General features: G+C 37.7%; 1 long non-coding RNA gene across 1 annotated transcript; it reads left to right on the top strand.

Annotated features, from left to right (window-relative positions):
• The first annotated feature begins 1,637 nt into the window (after nt 1-1,637).
• Nucleotides 1,638-2,309, top strand: LOC126766300 (uncharacterized). The gene is made up of 3 exons (XR_007668833.1): nt 1,638-1,721; nt 1,782-1,985; nt 2,058-2,309. It is a non-coding gene; the product is annotated as an uncharacterized LOC126766300 (long non-coding RNA).
• Nucleotides 2,310-26,035: the final 23,726 nt, after the last annotated feature.

Below are 26,035 nucleotides of genomic sequence, written 5' to 3'. Positions count from 1 at the left end.
TGTCTGGCTTTACTACTGCATGATCTGGCAAGTAAAGGATTAGTAGTTCCTCTATTCTATTCGCTTGAGATTTTTTCAACTCGAGTTGTCATAGTGGTACCTCGTTCTATAACTAGCCCACTTAGGATCCAACCAAAAATAGTTTTTTGTGCCAGAAGTGTGTTTGAAATATTCTCAAAACCTTCGAGTATTATCTGTGGTATGATATCGCTACCGAATAGAAGATATATTTGAGCGAGGGTGTTGCAGTTGGGGTCTGCTAGCTTAAGGTGTGAAACCTTTTGCCAATGCTTGCTATTTATATGATAGCTTGGAAGCATATTTTTAGTTGCGGTAAGACTATAGCTTCTGCTTGAATGCGCTTATACGCTTTAGGGGAAATTAGGGTAACGTGCAGATTTTATTTAATTTTTGAACTACTCTTCACAATCTCGTGCTTCAGAAATTGGCTGGTTTTGTTGGCAGCTGCAGCCTGTTTTGTGTGCTATGTACGTATAAAAGATCGTTGTAATCCGTGGTCTTTTAAGGCTCTTAATTTAAAGAGTTCTCCTCGGGGTTCGATGGTGATGACGGATGTGAGTAGTAGTACCCTACTTTGATTCTCGCTGTGTAGCGTTGGAGTTTTTAATGGTGCTTCGTGACAGTTTTAGGGATTTACTGTTGCAATTATTTTGAGGTAAGCTGAAATAATTTGTGATATGTAACATTGAATGATGTCTTTTATGGCAATATACGCAATTAAATTTGCTTTCGCGATCTTTAAGTGCATTCGCATACGACAAACAGTTGGTACAAAGTCTTTTCGTGCTTACGAAATTGTTCAATCGCTAATATTCAATTCTTTGAGTTTCTCGAGAGTCCTTTGCACAGTTCGCATGACTTTTGTTTATACTGTTCGGATATGAACAAGTGCGTTTTGTGAAAGCTTTTGTTTAAATTGTTTTTGCTTCTAACTTGGGGTCTTTTGAAACTTCTATTTTGGTGTTTTATGTTTTTAGTTCTGACTGCCTATTTGTGGCAGCTCTACTCTCTGATGTGGAGTAGGTGCAATTGCTTTTATTAGCTTTAATTGAACAGAGATGATAGCTTTGGTTTCTTCGTACTGATCTACGCAGTTTTCGTATATTGCGTAAGCCGGTGATTTGAAATTTTGCGGTAGATCTGAATAATCAGAATCTACTACGGCGTCATGAGCCGCTTGGAGGCGAGTCCAAAAAATATTTGAGATTTTGGTTTTTTTCTAATAATGATTCAGAGTTTTCGTGAATCGGTGAGGAGGCAAATCTAATGTAGTATCTTACTGTTATTTTGTGAAATAAATGTAGCAACCTGTTTTGGGCGTGTAGCTTCTGCAGGTGTATATTGATTGTTATCAACTTTCACCATTTTTTTTTACATTAAAATCTTTATCAAAACGAATTTAATTTTTCTCAGTGTAAAGAATTTTCTTTATGCCGTAAACACAATTGCGGCGGTAAGTTTGTAAAGTAAGTTTATTTCTATTTTCTCAGTCGGTTCAAAGATTTCAAAGTTGCTTTTTCGATCAGTTGTGCCAATGTTTTGAAATTAAATGTTTATACATAATATTTATATACATTTACTTATTTTTAGAGTTGTCAAAGGAAATGACGTCCTCTCGCGAAGACCAAAAGGTCATTAAGGATGCCGTCTAATAAATTAATTCGCGGCTCACGTCTGTTGAAAAGGCCCTTGCCGAAAAGGTAGTTTTCCTTTATATACCTCTTTTTACTTTCCGTAGGCAGAAGTTTTTGTAATTTCAGATGCCGGAAAAAACTGAGGTTCAGGAAACTGAGGTTGGCGTGAATGCAAAGTGCTGACGGCTAGAACCCAGAAGTCCCTTGGCGGCATCACCAGTGACATAGAGGATGAAGAGTATTTGGAGCTTTCTTCCAAAATACCCATGTCATCGACAGAGCAACTACTGTCCGTTTAAACGCTGTTAAAGGTGAAGTGTTGATGCAATGGTAAATATATTGAATGCAAAAGTGAATATACTTTTTTTGTATATATTAATATTTATTTCTTTTCAAATATAGATGCGGCTACTGGTAAAGGCAAAGGACTATAAAGGTAGTGTGGACGGTGGCCTTCGTTCGTTGTTTTTCGACGAATTAATGACGAAGTACAATTTGGAGGGACGTAGGGGAAATTGGCGCTTTTGAAATTAAAGTGCATTGATATAATTTTATAAAATTACACATACTAAATTTATCATAGCATTGCAAATATTTTTTCTTGAAGGAGCAGTTCATTTTAGATTTAACACATTTTATAGCGTTAAGTCATAATAGAAATAAGCAACTTAAATATAAATAAAATTAAATTAAGTCTAATTAAGTTATTTAGATATAAAAAGTTACGTTAGTTATAAAATAGATGAATAAGTTTCTAACAAATAGATACATATGTATCTCTATTTGTATTTTGGAGATCATTAAATTAACTATATGGTTATCACGCACATTTGAAATAAAATATCGTATCACTTAAATGTATAGCACAGAAGATAATTTATTAAGGAAGTATTTACATTATACAAGTGTTCCTTTTCTTAAAATTAAATGTTTAAATTGTTTCGGTAACGAATGCAGCGTATGTAGATAGCGCGCCAGATCGCTGCTGTCGAAATTCAGAATGTAGCGCGCAAGACGGGTGTTGCAAACGGAATGTAAAGTCGAAAACAGCGATGATTCAATCCTTTTGATAGTTGACATCTACTGTGATGAAATCCAATGTATCCCCCGGTGTGGTGTATTAGTGATGATGTGGTGGGCAGTATTAAGATGTGCCTTTAGTTTTTCCGTGTAGAGTGGGTGGATGCTAAACTAATTTAAACATCCTGGACCCCCTAGGCGAATATTTTGCCTAATTTAATATATGTAGTATAATGTGAGATATCTAATTCGGCTTACTGCTGGTGGAGTAGCCGAGGGCGCAGAATACCTGTAAGAAGCGATTTTGGTTGTAATACAAATGTTTATTTTATGTAAATATTGGTGCTTGAGATAGGAATTTGCTTTTGTGTGTTCTGACGACTTATTATTATAATAAAGTTATTTGCATATATTAATTTTATTAGCGGTCATTTACATTTTCTTATCTTATCGGTTTGGTGTACCTGTTGTTTATTATTTAACTTTTCTGTATTATTGGCAATTGTTTGCATTTTATTTATTCTCGGCTTATGAAGGACAGTAACTCCACGCCTGGCTCAGATATGGCCAGAATGGTTACTCCTTAGCCCTGGAGTTAGGGCTGTGACAAAAGAGGGATCTTGCGAGAGAGTAGCTCTGAATTGAGGAGGGCATCGATTCGTAAAGTAGAGAACGCCCGGGCGCAACGTCTTGTGGGCGCCAAAACTATCTTCGCTGTTTTGATGTGACAGAACTTAAAGATGCACTTTTCATTGTAATTTAAAGTAATGTAATTAAAATTCCATAGTTTCTTTAACCGAACATATTTTGAGAAACCAACGGATATGCCACAGTTGAAACATAAGGCAAACTGTGAGAGCGACACATTGCGACGTAGCATTGACAAAAAAAACAGTATTGTATAAACCACTCAATTTTGGGGTATTCAAAATCAGCTTACACCCGCGATTAATAAAAATATAAGAGTAATTTGGTGCACAATTACTTTAATTTTTTGTATATTTAAAGCACAACAATGTATATTGTAAGCACAAATAAGATGCTGCTCGCTGGAATTGGGTTGACCCGAAGTTGGTTTTAGCTCGTGGGAACTTTGTTGCGGCGCAGTGCAGAACGGACACAGTGTGGAATCGAATAGTTGATGATCGAATTGTGAGTCGGAAGGTGTTGACGCGGCGCAGTGTGTAAACGAATGTGTCAGCTTCGTTGTCCATTCCTTTTGTTGGATGGGTTGGTATAGGTATGGTGAGTTATTGGCTTTGCGCTGCAGTAGCATTCTGTGGTGAATCGCGCTGTTTTATTAGGATGCGCCAGTTTTACCGGGTAGAGGGGGTGGATGCTTAAGTCATTTAAACATCCTGGGCCCCCTAGGCGAATATTTTGCCTAGTAGTATACGTATAGGTATGTATTTCGACGTAAGACTAGTGGAGTAGCCGAAGCGCGGAAGTATTTCTTGAAGGAGTTGTAATATACTCATGTTTTTCCGTGTATGTAGAGAACGAATTTTGGTTTGAAACATACCCATGTATTTAAATGTGCATTTTAATATGCGGGTAGGTGCTTAAGAGAAGCAACTTTATTTTGCGGGTTTATTTGATTTTACTGACAACTTTTTGTAGTTGCGATTTTTTTCTTTTTATCGTTTTATTAAGTGGATTATTTATTTATTGCCCTTTTTGTATGAACGGCAATTGTTTGCATTTAATTTATTCTCGGCTAATGAAGGATAGTAACTCCACGCCTGGCTCAGATATGGCCACAATGGAGTACCCATGAGTTAGGGCAGTGACAATAGAGGGATCTTGCGAGAGAGTGGCCGGTAATTGCGAACGGCTTCATTAGAATTATAATTTTTTAAGTGGGATGTTCAAGCTTTACAACAGATTCTCACCAACTCTCCTTATGAGGAGCGCTTATGTAGGGACGATAAGACCGATCTCTGCTTTTGTTAGTTTTTTTTTTATTTATTCTATTTTAGAATTTAAGGAACTACTTATTAAGCAATATTTTATGAGAATGTCGATTCTCTATCCCTTTGGGACAATTTTGTTACATATTGTGTTTAAGTGCGCATTAATTTGGCAAGTAGTAGCGCGCCATATAGCTCCAAATTTTTGAATCAGGATTTTGTATCATTTTTGGTGAAAGCCATCCTGCGGGGTCGAAAAGTTACATATTTTTGTATTTTTGCTGCCAATTCTCGTGGAGTGTTGGAAAATCGAGGCTTGAGTGGTAGTCGTACGACGTACCGGCCATTATTTGATCCAGTAGTTGTGGCTTTAAAAAAGTGCTCACAATACTGATCTTTTATAGTTTTGTTTGCTAATGGAAGTTTCTTTAACTTTTGCGATTTACTTAATTGTGAATTAAGATTTTTGTTCTCAACCTGGGTTGGTCTGGTGGTAACTGGTTCTATAACTAGTCCACTTTGTGCTTCGCTGTGCAGCGTTTGAACTTTTTGTGCCTTTGAGCAACATGGTGTCTCTTGGCAATTTTTCAAATTTTGGTTTTCGGGATTTGCTTTTGCAATTATACCCGTGGTTCTTTGTGTATATGCGCTCCTTTGAGGTGCGATGGGATATGTGCTGTAATGAAGCATTGTATGATGTCTTTTATGACAATATAAGCAGTTAAATTTGCTTTTGCAATTTTTAAGATTATGTGTATGGGACAAGCAGTTTGTACAGAGTCTTTTTGATCTGACAAAGATGTTCCTTTCGTTAATGTTTAACTTTTTTAACTTCTCGCAAGTTTTAAGTTTATGCCCTCTTTTACATAGTTCGCATGACGTTTGCTATTTCTGTTCGGATATGAACGATTGCATTATGTGAAAGCGTTTGTTTAAATTGTTTTTGTTACTAACCTTGGGTCTATTTAAGCTTCCATTTTGGTCGTGTTTGTTCTTAGTTTTGATTGTTTTTTCTTCTAACCTTTCCGCAATTTCATATTGGGTGGTGAGAAAATCTTTCATTTGTTGCCACGTTTGGCACTTTTTTCGTGATGAGAGCGATTGCTCCCATAGAAGTAACGACTTTTCTGGTAATGCGGCGGTGCAAATGTTTACCAGAATTGGGTCCCAGCTGTCTGTGGTAATATTTAGTGTCGATAAAATCGACAAACAATTTGAAACAGTGGATTCTAGTTTGATGAATTCTACACTTGTTCCTTTCTTAATTTTTGGCAAGTTCATTAGTGTCGTTACTTGCTTATCGACCAGTATTCTGTCGTTTTTATATCTAGCTTTTAAAGCTTCCCAAGCCAAATTGAAATTGTCGTAATTTAATGCGAACTGTTTGACTATTTCGCCTGCTTGACCTTTAGTTTTGTATCTGAGGTGATACAATTTTTGCGCATGTGATAATTGAGGATGGTTTATGTACACGGCCGTGAACATGTCCCGAAAGGACGGCCATTCTTCATAACCTCCGTAAAAGGTTTCTGTGTCACATGCGGGCACCTCGAGGTGGATGCCTGAACTTGCCATTCGACTGTCTATTTGTGGCAGCTCCACTCTACTGTGGGAAGTAGGTGCAATTGCTTTAACGAGCTTTAGTTGATCGGAGATCATAGCTTTTGTTTCTTCGAAATAGTCTAAGCAGTTTTCGTAAATATCGTAAGCCGATGATTTAAAATTATGTGGCATGTCTGAATCGTCAGATTCTAGTATGGCGTCATGAGCCGCTTGGAGGCGAGTCCAAAAATTTTTAAGATTTTGAGTTATTATTTCTAATAACGATTCCGAGTTATCGTGAATCGGTGAAGCGGCAAACCTAGTGCAGTATCTTGTTAAACTGTCACTTTCTGAAATGAATTTAACAACCTGTTTTGAGCATGTAGCTCCTGCAGGTGTATTTTGGTTTGTGTCACCATGAACCGTTTTTACAAAATAATATTATTTATTTATATTTTAGTTTGAAATTTTTACAAAATAATATTATTTATTTATATTTTAGTTTAAAAATATATTTGAATTAATTACTATTAAAAACCGCGTTTTTTATTAATTAAAATATGTGATGTCCGAATGATTTTTTATTTAGGCACACCGTAATACTTGGACTTATATGTATGTTTGTATGTGCGTATGAAGTTGCTTATGTTTTGTGCAATCGAGAGCCCGTCGAAGAGATCAATATGCTTTGTATACACATAAGTATGCACGAATTGTTTGTTATGCTTTGTTCGTAAGCAATTGAGAGCTCGTTAGAGAGATCAATTAGCTTTTTGTCCACAATCCTGCTTGTTTTTGTTTGCCAAAGAACAAGAGGTATTGCTGGATAATTACAAATGTGGACTTTTGGTTTTTTTGAGATTTTGGGTTTTGCGTCACAGGCAGATTTTGCCGCATGTTTGTATGTAAATGATACTATGTATATTATTTTGAAAAGGAAAACGAGATTGAAACTGGAGTTGAAAAAGGTAATTTTTTTATTTGATAATTTGGTGAGTTTTGAGAACACAAAGATAGTATTTTTATTTTTGATAAATTTTAATAGCTTTTGAAACGGATTTTAATCAAAGGTGTTCATACCAAATGAACACATCCCTGCATTGCCCTCCTAACTCGTCTAAATACGAATTAGAGGACAATGCAAAAAACACCCAACAGCGCCAACATAACAGCGAAGCACCCAACGAAACAAAAAGACACAATAAACTGAATCACCATAGCGGACGGACATACAGGCGCAAAATTCAGCAGCAGCAACAACAAAACCAGCAGCAGCAATATTAGCAGCGACAACAACAACAGCAGCAGAACCTTTGAAGATCAACGCGGGAATAAGTAACCACATCAGGTTGTATTTACAATTTATATTATACTTATAAAAAACCCTTTAAGTTGTATAATACTTAATTGTATTTATATCCTAAATAACCCAAATTATAAGTATATACCCACACATATCCACACAATTGTATATACTAACATACACATATGTAAATACATATATTAAATACCCTCAAATATAAAAATTGGAATTGTTAATTATCCGAATTCTAATAGTTTTTATTTTATTTGGCACACCGGCAAACACACGTCACCCCGACAAAAGGTATAATATTAACTTTGACTGACATGCATATGTGCATAAATTAAATAAATAGTGGACATAATACGCTCACTTTGTTTTCCAAATAGGGTTTTTGGGGATAATGCGGCTGTATATATGCATGTATATACTATATGTGCCTGCGGGTATTCGGGCCGTTGATGCTAATTCCTTCTCCTCCGCTTCCAGTTGGTTGTTCCCCTGGTTTCAGTATGTATGTATGTTGTTGCTGCTTTTTTTATTCTAGTTTAATTTAAATTCGAGTCCGTTTCTTTGTTTTTATTTATGTTTTGTTTTAGCGTTTCCCGCGCGATTTTCTGAGTGTTGTTCTCTGTTTCTTTTTTTATATATTTGTAAATGTGTTTGTATATATTGTATTGGTAGGTTTTTCAAATACGGTAATTTTCTTCTTTCTGTTTGGGCAACTGCACTTTTCGTTTTTTAATGTTAGCACACTGCGCTCTTTTGGCTTGATTGCTTTTTTGTTTGTTTTGGTTTTTGCTTTTTAATTGCACGTACTTACTTTACAAAATATTGCGTGTATTCATTTTGTATTTTGGAAATTCACCGCACATTTTTTTTTTTTTTTTTTTTTTTTGTAAAACTCATATAAAATGCGTTACTGTATTGGGTACAATTTTTAATGCGGCAATCTAATTTTGTAAATAAATTGAGAAATGTATATGCAGCAAAGTCGTTTCTAATTATAAGACCACCACTGTATATATATTTCGGCAATTCACTGCACCTTTGTTTTTGTTGTCGGAATTTTTTTCTTTTGTTTTATGTGTGCATTTGCTTTGTTTTGTTTACCGCACTTTTTAAACTTTGTCACCACAACCTATGTACACATTTATATACTTATGTTCTTTTCACAGCACTTTGTCACTGTTTAAAAATATATGTAAATTGTTTCTGTTTTGTGTTTTTATTTATTCATTTATTTAGGTGCCTTTCGGAAAGGCTCGAAGGACCATGTACTATAAACCACTCAATTTTGGGGTATTCAAAATCAGCTTACACCCGCGATTAATAAAATTACTATAGTAATTTGGTGCACTCTTCTTCTTCTTAATTGGCGTAGAAACCGCTTAAGCGATTATAGCCGAGTTAACAACAGCGCGCCAGTCGTTTCTTCTTTTCGCTACGTGGCGCCAATTGGATATTCCAAGCGAAGCCAGGTCCTTCTCCACTTGATCCTTCCAACGGAGTGGAGGTCTTCCTCTTCCTCTGCTTCCCCCGGCGGGTACTGCGTCGAATATTTTCAGAGCTGGAGTGTTTTCGTCCATCCGGACAACATGACCTAGCCAGCGTAGCCGCTGTCTTTTAATTCGCTGAACTATGTCAATGTCGTCGTAAATCTCGTACAGCTCATCGTTCCATCGAATGCGGTATTCGCCGTGGCTAACGCGCAAAGGACCATAAATCTTTCGCAGAACTTTTCTCTCGAAAACTCGCAACGTCGACTCATCCGTTGTTGACATCGTCCAAGACTCTGCACCATACAGCAGGACGGGAATTATGAGTGACTTATAGAGTTTGGTTTTTGTTTGTCGAGAGAGGACTTTGCTTCTCAATTGCCTACTCAGTCCGAAGTAGCACCTGTTGGCAAGAGTTATCTTGCGTTGGATTTCTAGGCTAACGTTGTTGGTGGTGTTTACGCTGGTTCCAAGATAGACGAAATTATCTACGACTTCAAAGTTATGACTGTCAACAGTGACGTGAGAGCCAAGTCGCGAATGCGACGACTGTTTGTTTGATGACAGGAGATATTTCGTCTTGCCCTCGTTCACTGCCAGACCCATTTTCTGTGCTTCCTTGTCCAGCCTGGAGAAAGCAGAACTAACGGCGCGGGTGTTGAGGCCGATGATATCAATATCATCGGCATACGCCAACAGCTGTACACTCTTATAGAAGATGGTACCTTCTCTATTTAGTTCTGCGGCTCGAACTATTTTCTCCAAAAGCAGGTTGAAAAAGTCGCACGATAGGGAATCGCCTTGTCTGAAACCTCGTTTGGTATCGAACGGCTCGGAGAGGTCCTTCCCGATCCTGACGGAGCTTTTGGTGTTACTCAACGTCAGTTTACACAGCCGTATTAGTTTTGCGGGGATACCAAATTCAGACATCGCGGCATAGAGGCAGCTCCTTTTCGTGCTGTCGAAAGCAGCTTTGAAATCGACGAAGAGGTGGTGTGTGTCGATTCTCCTTTCACGGGTCTTTTCCAAGATTTGGCGCATGGTGAATATCTGGTCGGTTGTTGATTTGCCAGGTCTAAAGCCACACTGATAAGGTCCAATCAGTTTGTTGACGGTGGGCTTTAATCTTTCACACGATACGCTCGATAGAACCTTATATGCGATGTTGAGGAGGCTAATCCCACGGTAGTTGGCGCAGATTGTGGGGTCTCCTTTTTTATGGATTGGGCATAGCACACTTAAATTCCAATCGTTGGGCATGCTTTCGTCCGACCATATTTTACAAAGAAGCTGATGCATGCACCTTATCAGTTCTTCGCCGCCGTGTTTGAATAGCTCGGCCGGCAATCCGTCGGCCCCTGCCGCTTTGTTGTTCTTCAGGCGGGCAATTGCTATTCGAACTTCTTCATGGTCGGGTAATGGAACGTCTGCTCCATCGACATCGATTGGGGAATCGGGTTCTCCTTCTCCTGGTGTTGTGCGTTCACTGCCATTCAGCAGGCTGGAGAAGTGTTCCCTCCATAATTTAAGTATGCTCTGGGCATCAGCGACTAGATCACCTTTGGGGGTTCTACAGGAATACGCTCCGGTTTTGAAACCTTCCGTAAGCCGCCGCATTTTTTCGTAGAATTTTCGAGCATTACCCCGGTCGGCCAGCTTATCAAGCTCTTCGTACTCACGCATTTCGGCCTCTTTCTTCTTCTGTCTACAAATGCGTCTCGCTTCCCTCTTCAACTCTCGGTATCTATCCCATCCCGCACGTGTAGTGGTCGATCGTAACGTTGCGAGGTAGGCAGCCTGTTTTCTCTCCGCTGCGACACGGCACTCCTCGTCGTACCAGCTGTTCTTTTGCACTTTCCGAAAACCAATGGTTTCGGTTGCAGCTGTACGTAAGGAGTTTGAAATGCCGTTCCACAGTTCCCTTATACCGAGTTGTTGACGAGTGCTCTCAGAGAGCAGGAGTGCAAGCCGAGTAGAAAATCGTTCGGCTGTCTGTTGTGATTGCAGCTTCTCGACGTCGAACCTTCCTTGTGTTTGGTGGCGCGCGTTTTTTGCTGCACAGAGGCGGGTGCGAATCTTAGCTGCAACAAGATAGTGGTCCGAGTCGATGTTAGGACAGGTGTCTTCCGTCTATCACAACATGATCGATCTGTTTGGTAGTTTTCGATCCGGAGACAGCCAGGTAGCTTGATGAATCTTCTTATGCTGGAATCTAGTACTACAGATAACCATATTTCGGGCCCCGGCGAAGTCAATCAGCCTCAACCCATTTGGGGATGTTTCGTCGTGGAGGCTGAATTTACCGACCGTAGTGCCAAATATACCTTCTTTGCCCACCCTGGCGTTAAAGTCGCCAAGCACGATTTTGACATCGTGGCGGGGACAGCTCTCATAAGCGCGCTCCAAGCGCTCATAGAAGGCATCTTTGGTCACATCGTCCTTCTCTTCCGTCGGGGCGTGGGCGCAAATCAGCGATATGTTGAAGAACCTCGCTTTGATGCGGATTGTGGCTAGACGTTCATTCACCGCTGTGAATGATAGTACTCGGCGACGGAGTCTCTCTCCCACCACGAATCCTACACCAAACTTGCGCTCCTTTATATGGCCACTGTAGTAAATGTCACAAGGACCTACTCGTCTCTGTCCTTGTCCCGTCCATCGCATTTCTTGGACGGCGGTGATGTCAGCCTTTGTCTTTACGAGGACATCAACCAGCTGGGCAGCGGCACCTTCCCAATTAAGGGACCGGACATTCCAGGTGCATGCCCTCAATTCGTAGTCCTTAGTTCGTTTGCCATGGTCGTCATCAAAGGGGGTCTCTCATCCGAGGCTGGTTGTAGCTCTTCACTGGGGGTGTTTTTTATGTGGCGGGTCCCAAACCCAGCGCACAACCCTTGTAGGGAATGTTTCGCCTTCTCACTTTAGCTCGTCTTCGAACGGATGTTCTTAGGCTACCCAGAGGATACTTGGTCAAAGACCGGAAGTAGTGAGCTGCTTGAGCCATGTGTAAAAGAATCGTTTCTGGCCACTCCCAAGTGAATGGCGATCAGAGAACTTTCCTCACTTGCGTGAACTTCTACACATGACTCCATCCTCCGTGCACAATTACTTTAATTTTTTGATTATTTAAAGCACAATAAAATTCCAAATATGCACATATGGATATGTTTAATTAAACGCAGCGACAAATGTTGTTGGGTTGAAATAAGATGCTGCTCGCTGGAATTGGGTTGACCCAAAGTGGGTTTTAGCTCGTGAGAACTTTGTTGCGGCGCAGTACAGAACGGACACAGTGTGGAATCGAATAGTTGATGATCGAATTGCGAGTCGGAAGGTGTTGCAGTGTGTAAACGAATGTGTCAGCTTCCCCGTTGTCCATTCCTTTTGTTGGTTGGGTTGGTATAGGTGTGGTGAGTTATTGGCTTTGAGTTGCAGTAGCATTCTGTGGTGAATCGCGCTGTTTTATTAGGATGCGCCAGTTTTATCGGGTAGAGGGGGTGGATGCTTAAGTCATTTAAACAAGTATCTTTACCAATTTTCAAAAATGGTATTTAAAAACTTCAATTCGGGCAAAAATTCCTGCAAATTGTGTCAAAAGTGTACAAGATATAGGGCGAGAATGGGTTTTTTCTATGGCTTTTAATAAGATGCCTTGTAAATTTACTATCAATTTCCTCAAAAACCGTATTGTGAGAATTTTGGAACTTCAGAATTTGCGTGGCTTCTAGTTCCTAAATTTTATATACTGAATATCGAAGATATTTTGCAAAAATTCACTTTTGTTCGAACCACCTCATGAAACTTGTAGGTGGGCAGATAAAGGGGGGCGGCAGAACATCCTTGACCCCGGGCGCCCGAAGTTGTAGCTACGCCACTGAGCGAATGTAAAGTCAAACAGCGCTGATTCAATCCTTTTGATAGTTGACATCTGCTGTGGGGAAATCCAATGTGTCCCCCGATGTGGTGTGTTAGTGATGATGTGGTGGGCAGTATTACGGTGTGCCATTAGTTTTTCCAACTAGAGTAGGTGGATTCTAAACTCATTTAAACAATAGATTAAGTTGTAAATACATAATAGAATAAGTTAGAAATAATTATTAGTTTTAGGATGTAAGTGATACATAAAAATAATATAATTATTTACAGTAAAAAATAATTAAAAAAGCAAATTAATTTAAAAGTAATAGTGTGAATTTTTCAATTAAAATCAATTAAAGTTTTTTTTTTTAATTTAAAATTTATATACATATACATATACTCCTGTGATCAAATTGAAAGGTGAATTTTGTCCAATTCATCGCCTTCAAAAAATCCCCTCACGCTGCAATACATTTATGCCAATGAATTTTCCAGTCATCATAGCACTTGGAAAAATCCTCCTTGTGATGGTCATCAGAGACTTCTTCAATTCAGCTTTAATATCCTCAATTGAATCAAAACAGCGTCCTCGGAATGGTCATGTGAATTTGCTGAACAGCCAGAAGTTACACGAAGGTAAATCAGGCGAATGTGGTAGTTGCGGCACGACATTAGTTGAAAATGTCACGTAATGATCACGAATAACCAGTGCAGTATGAGATGGTGAATTATCGCACTTTTTTGTTCAATAAATTCAGACATAGTAAAAATCGAAGAATTCACTTTTAGAGCTTCAAAAACGACGTGTCTCTCAAATCTTCTTCTTCTTTACTGGCGTAGAAACCGCTTACGCGATTATAGCCGAGTTATCAACAGCACGCCAGTCGTTTCTTCTTTTCGCTACGTGGCGACAATTGGATATTCCTCTTGCTCTGTTTCCCCCGGCGGGTACTGCGTCGAATACTTTCAGAGCTGGAGAGTTTTCGTCCATTCGGACAACATGACCTAGCCAGCGTAGCCGCTGTCTTTTAATTCGCTGAACCGTATATCTCATACAGCTCATCGTTCCATCGAATGCGATATTCGCGGTGCCAACACGCAAAGGACCAAAAATCTTTCGCAGAACTTTTCTCTCGAAAACTCGCAACGTTGACTCATCAGTTGTTGTCATCGTCCAAGTCTCTGCACCATATAGTAGGACGTAAAGAATGAGTAACTTATAGATCTTGGTTTTTGTTCGCCGAGAGAGGACTTTACTTCTCAATTGCATACTCAGTCCTAAGTAGCACCTGTTGGAGTTATCCTGTGTTTTATTTCCAGGCTGACATTGTTGGTGATGTTTATAATGGTTCCTAAATCGACGAAGTTATTTACAACTTCAAAGCTATGACTGTCAACAAGTCGCCAGTGCGACGACAGTTTGTTTGATGAAAGGTGGTATTTCGTCTTGCCCTCGTTCATTGCCAGACCCATTTGCTTTGCTTCCTTTTCCAGTCTGAAAAAAGCAGAACTAAAGGCGCGGGTGTTAACGCCGATAATGTCAATATCCTCGGCAAACGCCAGTAGCTGTACACTCTTATAAAAAATTGTACCTGCTCGATTAAGTTCTGCAGCTCGAATTATTTTCTCCATCAGCAGGTTGAAGGAGTCGCACGATAGGGAGTCGCCTTGTCTGAAACCTCGGTTGGTATCGATCGGCTCAGAGATGTCCTTCCCGATCCTGACGGAGCTTTTCGTGTTGCTCAACGTCAGTTTACACAGCCGTATTAGTTTTGCGAGGATACCAAATTCAGACATCGCGGCATAGAGGCAGCTCCTTTTCGTGCTGTCGAAAGCAGCTTTGAAATCAACGAAGAGGTGGTGTGTGTCGATTCTCCTTTCACGGATCTTTTCCAAAATTTGGCGCATGGTGAATATCTGGTCGGTTGTGAATTTTCCAGGTCTAAAGCCACACTGATAAGGTCCAATCAGTTTGTTGACGGTGGGCTTAATCACACAATATGCTCGATAGAACCTTATACGCGATGCTAAGGACGCTTATCCCACGGTAGTTGCCACAGGTTTTGGGGTCTTCTTTTTTGTGGGCACTTAAATTCAAATCGTTGGGCATACTTTCGTCCGACCATATTTTGCAAAGAAGCTGATGCATGCTCCTTATCAGTTCTTCTCCGCCGTGTTTAAATAGCTCGGCCGGTAATCCATCTCTCCCCGCCGAATTGTTGCACTTCAGACGGGCAATTGCTATACAAACTTCTTCATCGTAGCGTAATGGAACGTCTGCTCCATCGTCATCGATTACGGAATCGGGTTCGCCTTCTCCTAGGGTGTACTTTCACCGCCATTCAGCAGGCTGAAGAAGTGTTCCCTCCATAATTTTAGTATGCTCTTGGCAGCGGTCATTAGGTCACCTTTGGGGGTTCTACAAGAGTATGCTCCGGTCTTGAAACCTTCTGTTACCCGCCGCATCTTTTCGTAAAATTTTCGAGCATTACTCCTGTCGGCCAGCTTGTCAAGCTCTTCGTACTCACGCATTTCGGCCTCTTTCTTTTTCTGTCTGCAAATGCTTCTCACTTCCCTCTTCAACTCTCCATCCCGCACGTGTTGTGGTTGACCGTAATGTTGCGAGGTAGGCAGTCTGTTTTCTCTCCGCTGCGACACGGCACTCCTCATCGTACCAGCTGTTCTTTTGCATTTTCCGAAAACCAATGGTTTCGGTTGCGGCTGTACGTGAGGAGTTTTAAATGCCATCCCACAGTTCCCTTATACCGAGTTGGTGGCGAGTGCTCTCAGAGAGCAGGAGTGCAAGTCGGTTAGAAAACCGTTCTGCTTTCTGTTGTGATTGCAGTGTCTCGACGTCGAACCTTCCTTGTGTTTGTTGACGTGCGTTTTTTGCTGCACAGAGGCGGGTGCGAATCTTGGCTGCGACAATGTTAGGACCTCGGAGCGCACGCACGGGACCGGACATTCCAGTAGCATGTCCTCAAATCGTAGTCTTCTTTTCGTTTGCCATGGTCGTCATCGAAAAGGGGGTCTCTCATCCGAGGCTGTTTAAACTTTTTCATGGGGAGCGTTTTTTTACGTGGCGGGTCCCAAACCCTGCGCATAACCCTGTGGAGGGGCGTATCTCAAATACTAATGAATATTTTGCCGTGAAATTAAGCATAGATGTCACTAACAGTACTACCAACTTAAAGAAAAAAAATACCGAATCGAAAAACACGCGAAGTATAAATTAAAAATTCATCTTTCATCACAGTGGTAAACATATTATGTTAATATTACTAATATAGATTTTTTTCTATTATTTTAGGGTGTGCCTTCGCGAATGGAATGGTTGTGCCTTGACTAATGTAAAGTATTATATTCAAATTATTTGCGGTAATGCCTTCTTATTTTGGTGTTTAATTTGTTACCATTATTATTGCGTATGTCTTTATGTGCCTGTGTGTTACAAAGCGTTGTTATTGTTTTCTTTCTTAAGCTTAGTATCCAGCTTTCAAGAAATGTAAAAACTTCATATAAAAAAACGCTTAAGAAATGGTTAAGAAAATTTCCTGCGGTAAATTTTCTGTGCTAGTATGCAGCCCTAAAGGAAGCTAGTACTAATTTTTAATGCATTTTTTCAATAAAATGCGAATATGGTAAACCTGGTTTTGCGAAGAAACATGAAATCAACAATTGTTTCTTGAAAGATATTCAAAGTAATCGTTAAATCCATCACAAAATAGTTAAAACCACTATTATGAAGTATAGTTACTTTTGAAATCTATATATATAAAAATGCCACTTTCTTTGTAATTTCATCACTCATAAACGGCTGAACCGATTTGGCTGATTTTTTGTTTTGTTGTATTTGTTATTATTAGGAGAAGGTTCTTATGTAAGAAAAAATTACGAAAGTTGCCGGAAAACCCCTAAAACAGCCCTTTTCTTGTTTCCATACAAACGTTTTATTTTGTATGTATGTATATACATACATATGTACATACATACATATGTACATACATACATATGTACATATGTAAGTAAAAATGATTGTTTGTTTGTTAGTAACGCTAACGCTCGAGAACGGCGGAACCAATCTTCATGAAATCAGAAGTTGTTCGCTGTGGATCTGGAAAGGGTTTGATATAAAAAAAAACCATATACTTTTTATAAGGAAAAGTCGAAAAATTGGAAATTTCCAAAAAGTGACTTTTCATACAATTCCTTTTTGTTTTGTTTTTCAATATTTTGATTTGTAAATTATTTGAATCGTTCAATTTCGGTCGCTTGCTTTTTTATTCCGGCTATTTAAAAGAATAATTATTGAAAATTATTCAGTGAAAACTTTATGTGTGTTTCAAACGAAGTGATCATATAAGAAATTATTTTAAAGAAAATGCCGGCACGTCCAAAATCAAACATAGGTCGACGTACTCGAAATGCTCGGGGCGTGTTGTCACAAAGAGTATCACAAAGTGCAGTGCGACGTCCACGAAATAGATTTGAAGAAGCTCATCATGCAAGAAATCCAGCAAGACCTACGCGAATACGACGTCGTGTTTTGGAAGATATGTTCCGTGCTGCATTTGATTACGACCCTTCAATCGACTATAATGTACATGGATATATTGGAATGATGGATGTTATATGCCCACATTGTGAAGCGGCTAAATTCTCGGGTGAAACGGCTGGAATGTGTTGCGCTAACGGGAAAGTAAAATTGCCGGAATTTGAACCGCCTCCTGAACCATTACAATCATTAATTTTTGAGACATCACCAGAATCGAAACATTTTTTAAATCATATACAAGAGTACAATTCGTCTTTTCAAATGACTTCTTTCGGCGCTACAAAAATTATAAGAGATCAATTTATGCTGACATTTAAGGTGATTTCATGGAATATTTGATGGTTTTTTTCAATGAATAGGGAAAAATTTATTCCTATAACATTGCATACATATTACAGATCCAAGGTCAAATTTATCACCTAGCGGGTTCATTGTTACCGCTCCCCGACGCTAACCATCAATTTTTACAAATATATTTCATCGGAGATAAAAATCGTGAATAAAATCAACGCTGCACAATTGGTTCTCACACAAAAAGAGAAATTCTTTGCGAACTACAAGATTTTTTTCATCTGCTACTAATCGGTTGCCATCTGATAATCACAGAATCGTTATAAGAGCCTATAAAACTCCAACTGGAGAGCATTCAAGAAGATTCAATGCACCAACCATTGATGAAGTGGCCATTGTGATTGTTGGCGATCAGTTTCAATCTCGAGATATTATTCTTCACCGTAGAAATGAACAATTACAACGTGTTTCGTAGCTTCATCGTTGTTACGATGCATTACAGTTTCCTATATTGCACTGGAATGGCCATGATGGATACCATATAAATATCCCAATGATTAATCCAAGCACAGGTACATAATATATATCGTGCTCATAAATATTTCGTTGAAATAAAATATTTCGATTTTGAATTGAAAACTTCTAAATACGTTTTGAAACATATTTTTTTACAGGTCTTGATGCTCAAAAGAAGGTCAGCGCCATGAATTATTATTCATACAGATTAATGATTCGCGAAAGAAGTTCAAATTACATTTTGAGATGTGGAAAACTGTTTCATCAATACATTGTGGACATGTATGCAAAAATTGAGACTGAACGTCTCAATTACATCCGGTTCAATCAAAGTAAATTGCGATCAGAAGAATACATACATTTGATGTATGTGATGCAATAACAAATGATGGGAATTTGAATGATATTGGATGTCTGACGATATTACCAGCACCTTATATTGGAAGTCCTCGCCATATGCACGAATATGCTCAAGATGCGATGTCATACGTGAGAAAATACGGCCGACCAGATTTATTTATTACATTCACATGTAATCCGAAGTGGATCGATATTCAAAATAATTTGTTTGACGGTCAATCAACAACAGATCGTCACGATATAAATGCACGTCTTTTTCGGCAAAAATTAAAAGCGCTGATGGATGTAATTGTGAAATTGCGCGTATTTGGAGCAGTGCGGTGTTATACATATGTATGTATTTAATCGAATGGCAAAAGAGAGGATTGCTGCACGCACATATATTGATATGGTTGGTTCGTAAAATCACACCAGATGAAATTGATAATATCATATCAGCCGAGATACCAGATCAAACAATTGATCAAGAATTATTTGAAGTTGTCACAAAACATATGATTCATGGCCCATGTGGCGTACTAAATATGAATTCACCATGCATGATTGATGGTAAATGCTCAAAGCGTTATCCCAGAGCATTGACTTCCGACACAATAACATGCAATGATGGATACCCGTTGTATCGACGACGGTCTACTAAAGATAACGGTCGATCAGTAATGATGAACATTCGTCATCAAGAAATCATCGTCGATAATCGCTGGGTTGTGCAATATTCACAATTTCTGTCAAAAATATTTCAGTCTCACATTAACGTTGAGTATTGTAATTCCGTCAAGTCAATCAAATACATTTGCAAGTATGTGAATAAAGGAAGTGATATGGCTGTCTTTGAAGTACCTGATGCTGACAATAGGAACGATGAAATTACTCGATATCAAATGGGCCGATACGTTAGCAGCAATGAAGCAATTTGGCGAATATTTTCGTTTCCATTGTACGAAAGACATCCTGTTGTTGTTCATCTAGCGGTGCATCTTGAAAATGGTCAACGTGTTTATTTTACTACTGAAAATATACAGCAGAGAGCAGCACAACCACCATCGACTACTTTAACTGCTTTTTTTCGACTTTGTAAAACCGATACATATGCCAGAAGTTTGCTATATACTGATGTACCTCAGTATTACACATGGAATACATCTTCAAAAGAATTCCAACGACGTAAACAGGGTACAGCAGTTGATGGTCACCCAGGTATATATTCAACAGATGCTTTGGGCAGAATGTATACGATTCATCCCAACAACACGGAATGTTTTTATTTGCGATTGCTATTGGTGAACGTTCAAGGACCGAGATCGTTCGAATATTTGAAAATAGTTGATGGTCATTTATGAGGCATGTCACCTACTGCATTTGTTGGAAAACGATTCACATTGGGAATCGACGTTTCAAGATGCATGTGTTTCATCCTTACCACAACAAATAAGAATGCTTTTCTCGATTATAATATCAACATGCATGCCATCGAATCCACTGGAATTATGGAACAAATATCAAGATGACATGACGGAAGATATTTTGATTCGGATGCGTCGTTCGTCAAATAATCCAGATTTAATGATTACCTTGCAAATGTACAATGAAGCATTAATAATCATTGAAGATATGTGTCTCAAAATTGCGCATTAAGCATTATCACAGTTATCTATGATTTCACCTGATCGTCCGATGCATGATTTGATGGATCAAGAATTGCAACGTGAACAACAATTCAATTGTGACGAATTGATTGAATTTGTGCAATCAAATATTGACAAATTAAATGATCAACAAAACTATGTATGTATGTATATCAAACAATTTTGCAAGCTGTTTCTGACAACACTGGCGGATTATATTTCTTGGACGCACCTGGTGGAACCGGAAAAACATTCATTATTACATTGATTCTGGCAGCTATTCGATCACAGAAAAAAATTGTTTTGGCTCTTGCTTCTTCTGGAATTGCTGCCACTTTATTGGACGGAGGACGAACAGCACACTCTGCATTAAAATTGCCATTGAACATGCAAGTGAGTGAAACGCCGACATGCAATATTTCAAGAAATTCTGCAATGGGTAAAGTCTTGAAGCAAGCAGCGATTATTCTGTGGGATGAGTGTACAATGGCCAACAAAAAATCGCTCGAAGCGTTGGATCGAACTATGAAAGATTTACGCGGAAATCAACAGCTGTTTGATGGTGCCTTGATATTGTTATCAGGTGATTTTCGACAAACACTGCCAGTTCTTCCTCGATCAACTCCTGCCGATGAAATAAATGCATGTCTGAAATCTTCTGTTCTCTGAAGATTTGTTAAAAAATTGACGTTGAATGTCAATATGCGTGTCCTATTACAAGACGATTCATCTGCACATCAGTTTTCGGAACAATTGTTGGATATCGGAAATAGAAAAATGCAAATCGACAATACAAATGGAATGATCACCTTGCCCGAAAATTTTTCTAAGAAAAATTGCCAGGTGAAATCATAACTTATAAATCCATTGACAGCGTTATGGATGAAGATGAAGCTGTGAATTATCCAATTGAATTTCAGAATTCATTGTAACCACCTGGTACACCACCACATCTTTTGAATTTAAAGGTTTGTTCATTACTTTAATCATTACAGAATATAAATCTGTAAGGAGGTTCAATGAAATATATTATTGATTCCATTTTTAAGGTTGGTTCACCAATCATATTACTACGGAATATCAATCCTCCAAAAATGTGTAATGGTACACGACTGGCAATAAAGAAGCTAATGCCAAATTTGATTGAAGCAACTATAATCAATGGCAAAGCGAAAGGCCAAAATGTGCTTATACCACGTATTCCAATGATTCCAACAGACATGCCATTCAATTTCAAACGTCTGCAATTTCCGGTGCGTTTATCATTTGCCATGAATATAAACAAAGCACAAGGACAATCATTTCAAATATGCGGAGTAAATTTGGAAAAATCGTGTTTTTCACATGGGCAATTATATGTTGCATGTTTGAGAGTCGGTACTGCGCATCGTTTATTCATTCATGCACCGGACAGTAAAATTAAGAACGTTGTTTATCACAATGTTTTAGATTAGAACTCGAATTTTTGAGATTTACAATTTATTATATACGCTTATGTAAAAATAAGAGGAAACTGAAGATTAAATACTTTCAATGTTTGAAGAGTATTACTTTGTTGAATTTTTTATTGAATCGCTATGACAATTTTCTTAGTATTCGTATTTATGAACGCTTCTCAATTGAATGGATAATATCGTACGAATGCATTCTTATGAACCGCATATCCTTTATCAACAATATCTTGGTCAATCCTCATCCTTAATTCATAATCGTCTAAATTTATGAAAAAGATTTCGCTAATTTGTTTCATTATTTTCATAGTAAAAGATTCGTTCAAAGCAATTTCTTCAAAATATTTGATAGCTTCTCGCGACCAGTATTTCCCATTACTTGGCTTGATATTTGCTAATCGGCAATTCAGAATTTGCTCTACATGCAGTTATTCCCTTTCTTCCGGTCTGAATTTTACGGTGAAGAACGATGGGCTATCAATCGACTGAACAACAACTGTTTTTTCCTGAAGATAATCAGAATGGAATGTTCTTCTCATATCGAATCTTTTCATCGTCATTTTTTATGGTATACTTTGGAAATAAACAAAATTTTTTTATTATATTGAATTATATTGTATTTGTTATTGACTTTTTTGTTTGGCTATTAACTTACAGTTTTATTACACTTTTATGAATGGAAAATCACATTATTTTCAAATACAGAGTAATTATTATCGCAGAATATAATTATAGACCATGAAATTTCAGGTTTTTTTGTTTGCTAAATAAGTTGACTTTTACTCAAGTAACAATATAATGTGACATTACTCATTCATGTCAAATGCTTATCTTATTGTTTCTCTTATGTTTTTGTTTACACTCAAACGTCAAATAAATAAAAATTTAGATTTTTCGTTTGTGGATATTTCATAAAATCTGAAAATAGGCAATTGCTTTGGCAAATTTATCGCATATTTGAATATTCAATTTCATTATTACACACAAAGTTTATTTTCTTTATTTATTCTCTCTTGCTCTTCTAATGTCGATCATTCACAATGCGTAAGCAGCTGTCAAAATTACTTGAAGAAATAATGTATTTTTTTTCTTGAGCAATTACTTGAGAGCTGGATACGTTCCTTTAAACAAAAAATATATTCCAAAATGTTGTGTGAACACTTTGAACAACAAATGGAAAAACTTGTTGCAGCGTTTGGTACAGCAATTGCGAACGAGCAATTAGCTGTTGTCAGTTTAATGCTCCCGAAAATTAATTAACTTTTGTTATTATTGTATTTAAATTACTCAATACTAATAGGTCTAAATTAGTTAATTTAAAATATTATTGTTAAATTAGCTTACATGTGCACAAATTGTGTAAATATAACGAATTAGTAAATTCATATATTTAGTATTGTAAATTATACAAAGTATAACAATATAAACTATATATGAACCATATATACTTTACCAAAAAAATAGTGATAATATAGAAAATAACATACATAAATTTTGGCAAAAAAATTTTTGTACGAAGGAAAATTCAATTTGTAATGGTATATATAAATATTAATATTTAGAAGCTAAACCTAAATGATTTCTGAAAAATTGTAAAAATAAAAAAGAAAAATACAACTGTTTGTATAAATATGTATGCTAAAAAAAATATTTAAATAAAGAAAATAAAACAAAAATTTCAATTGTTTTATTTATAGGGAAAATGACTGTTACGATAGGCAGAGGTGACCAATGAATAACGAAACAAGTGACCCATAGCAAGTGTCGCGATGACAACTGCACCAGTTTTTTGTGATTAAACATATAATCTATCGACTAGTTTTCTGTAACATATGGGTGACCATAACAATAACGAAACAAACTATTTTCAGTAAAAGATGGCTAACCAAACAGATGCGCAAAATCAATGAGGGAGAGTAAGTAAGATAATCATACCGACGTGTAGTGAAAGAGGAGAAATGGTTACTTTTTTCCCGAGGCTAGAACAAAAATAATCTATTGGATAACGAAGGCATTAATTACTGATAGCCTATCGATAACTAGTTACTTAACTACTACCCGTCTTGTAGGGCACATTGACAAATTAAAATCGCACAAAAGAAATAAACAGCAAGCTAGCGCTCGACTACGTGCTGACTAAACTTTTTTGCACTTTTTTTCCTAATAAATAAATAGATTTTAAATTAAAACAAAAACAGTAAGTTTGCGCGCGTCTACGAACTTACGAAATCATTTTTCTAAATTTAAGCGTATTTCCTAATAAGTAAATAGATTTTAACTAAATTTTTGAAATGTCTAATAAACGATGAGTTTCAAAGAATCGCTCATGGATGTGCAGAAATATAAATGCATCTACGACCTGTCGCTAAAGGATTACCGAAACGTACACTATTAAGATCAAATTCTAGAGGAGATTGGAAAAGTTTTAAACGAAAGCTCTACTTTGAAATGCATTTGCACAATTTTTTAGTTCTTATTTATTTAATGTTGTTAAATAATTTTAGCAGAAATTTTTAGAAGACGATGGAAGACTCTTCGAAACACCTTTCAAAAACACTACAGTGCTAACGACTTAGCATCCGGCAGAGGTGCACCAAAATCCTGCAAGAAGTGGAAGTTCCAAGGAACATTAGGGTTATTGTCTTGCTCTTGCAAGATTGCAGATTGCAAAAATACTATACCGAAATATTCAAGGGCACGAGAGCACCCATTGCAGATTCTAGTGACATATGAATGGCTAATTCGGTCAATTTGTTGTGAATGACTTTTAAGCATGGCTATTGTGAATTGGCGCACCTTCTGCATACATTTTTAACAAAAAAAACTGCAACATATCTTTATATTTTAAATAGAAATAATAAAATCTATTTAAAACTTACCTTCCCAACAATTTAAAGACGTAATATGTCTTTATGTAAAATGACAGCTAAAACAGGGTTGCAATTATATTTTTACGTGACATTGCATGCAAATATACATAGGTTTTGGTCTGACATATTTTACAGCCATTGCAAATAATTTTCTGCGTGTATTTGTTGTTGTGCCGGTGCACCAAGAGGAATATATGCAATTCTTGCACCGTGCAAGGGTTTTGCAAGAGCAAGAGAATACCCCTATTATCCTTCTTGGATGACTGCAAATGGTCGAGGCCGTAAATATTGCTGTTAATAACTTGTTTAATATAAATAAGATTTAAAACTAATTTTTTTCTCTGTGTTAAAGATTGTCAGAAGAGTTTAAATTGAAGAAAAATAAATTTTCGGGAAAATGTAGAAGATGTTCAAAGCATGTAACCAATCAATTTCAACATGAGTGACCCCAATTGTCCACCTTCGTTCAAAAGTATCTTTTTTCTCTTATTAAGTACTAAACATTACTTATTTAAAACTGTTTAACAAATTGATACACCCTCTAGAGGAAGGTAATTATGAATAATAAAGAGAAATAGTTAATTTTACCAATATATCTCTCCTTCTAATTGCGGTTGCATATGACCGATTGATTGTGTAATTCTGCAGGAAGGCAGTCGAATGTTGCAGTCTCGACAAGTTCCTGGCATCTCAACATCATTTTCAACGTGATCCATGATTTGTTAAGTAACGTAACCAATTTTTTCTTGCTTTTTTTCAATGTACATTTCATACATTGTGTACATTATGGTGATTGTTTTCGTTATATTCAAAACCATTCTTATTTTCGGTTTCAGTTTAAGATCATTACAACAATCAATCACTAACAAGTACTGCCACATTTCTCTTATATTAATTAAAAAATTGCGCTTAGCGTCACCGTTGCAGTTGTGTTTACCCACCCGAATTTTACAGCTTGTATAAATCGGCTGTTCACCACTCATCGTTCCGTCTCCCGCTGAGCAGAAGCAATTGTGTTTCAGCTATTACGTTCTGAACACATAGAGAGCGACAGACTTCAAGCGACATCTGTCAAATATTAAAAAACACACGCTCTTACGGATTACCACACAACAATCTTTGAGATATCTAGGAGGGATGATAGACTCGAGGTTAAGTTACAAGACGCATATAGGCAAAGCTTGTGAAAAAGCATCTAGGGTGACGGCGGCGCGAACGAGGATAATGGCTAACGTTGGTGGACCAAGTCCGAATAGACGAGTCCTCTTGGCCAAAGTGAGTCAGTCTATACTTATGTATGCTGCATCCATATGGGAGATAGCGCTGCACCAGAAAACATATGCAGAAAAGGCGAAATCAATAGTACGACTGAACGCAATCAGAGTTGCATGTGCCTAGCGCACTGTATCACATTAGGCGGCTGGAGTCATATCAGGCCTCATGCCACCAGACATACATAATGGCCATGGAAATTAAGCGAGTATTCGACAAAACGAAAAGCACTGGCGCTCGCTTAACAAATGAAGAGAGGAAGCAGGAAAGACAAAGGAGCCTAACCGAATGTCAGAAACGATGGGACG

Source organism: Bactrocera neohumeralis, unplaced genomic scaffold (assembly GCF_024586455.1).
Source record: "Bactrocera neohumeralis isolate Rockhampton unplaced genomic scaffold, APGP_CSIRO_Bneo_wtdbg2-racon-allhic-juicebox.fasta_v2 cluster11, whole genome shotgun sequence".
NCBI lineage: Eukaryota > Metazoa > Arthropoda > Insecta > Diptera > Tephritidae > Bactrocera > Bactrocera neohumeralis.
The sequence above is the reverse complement of the archived record's forward strand: the minus strand, read 5'-3'. Positions and strand labels throughout refer to the sequence as shown.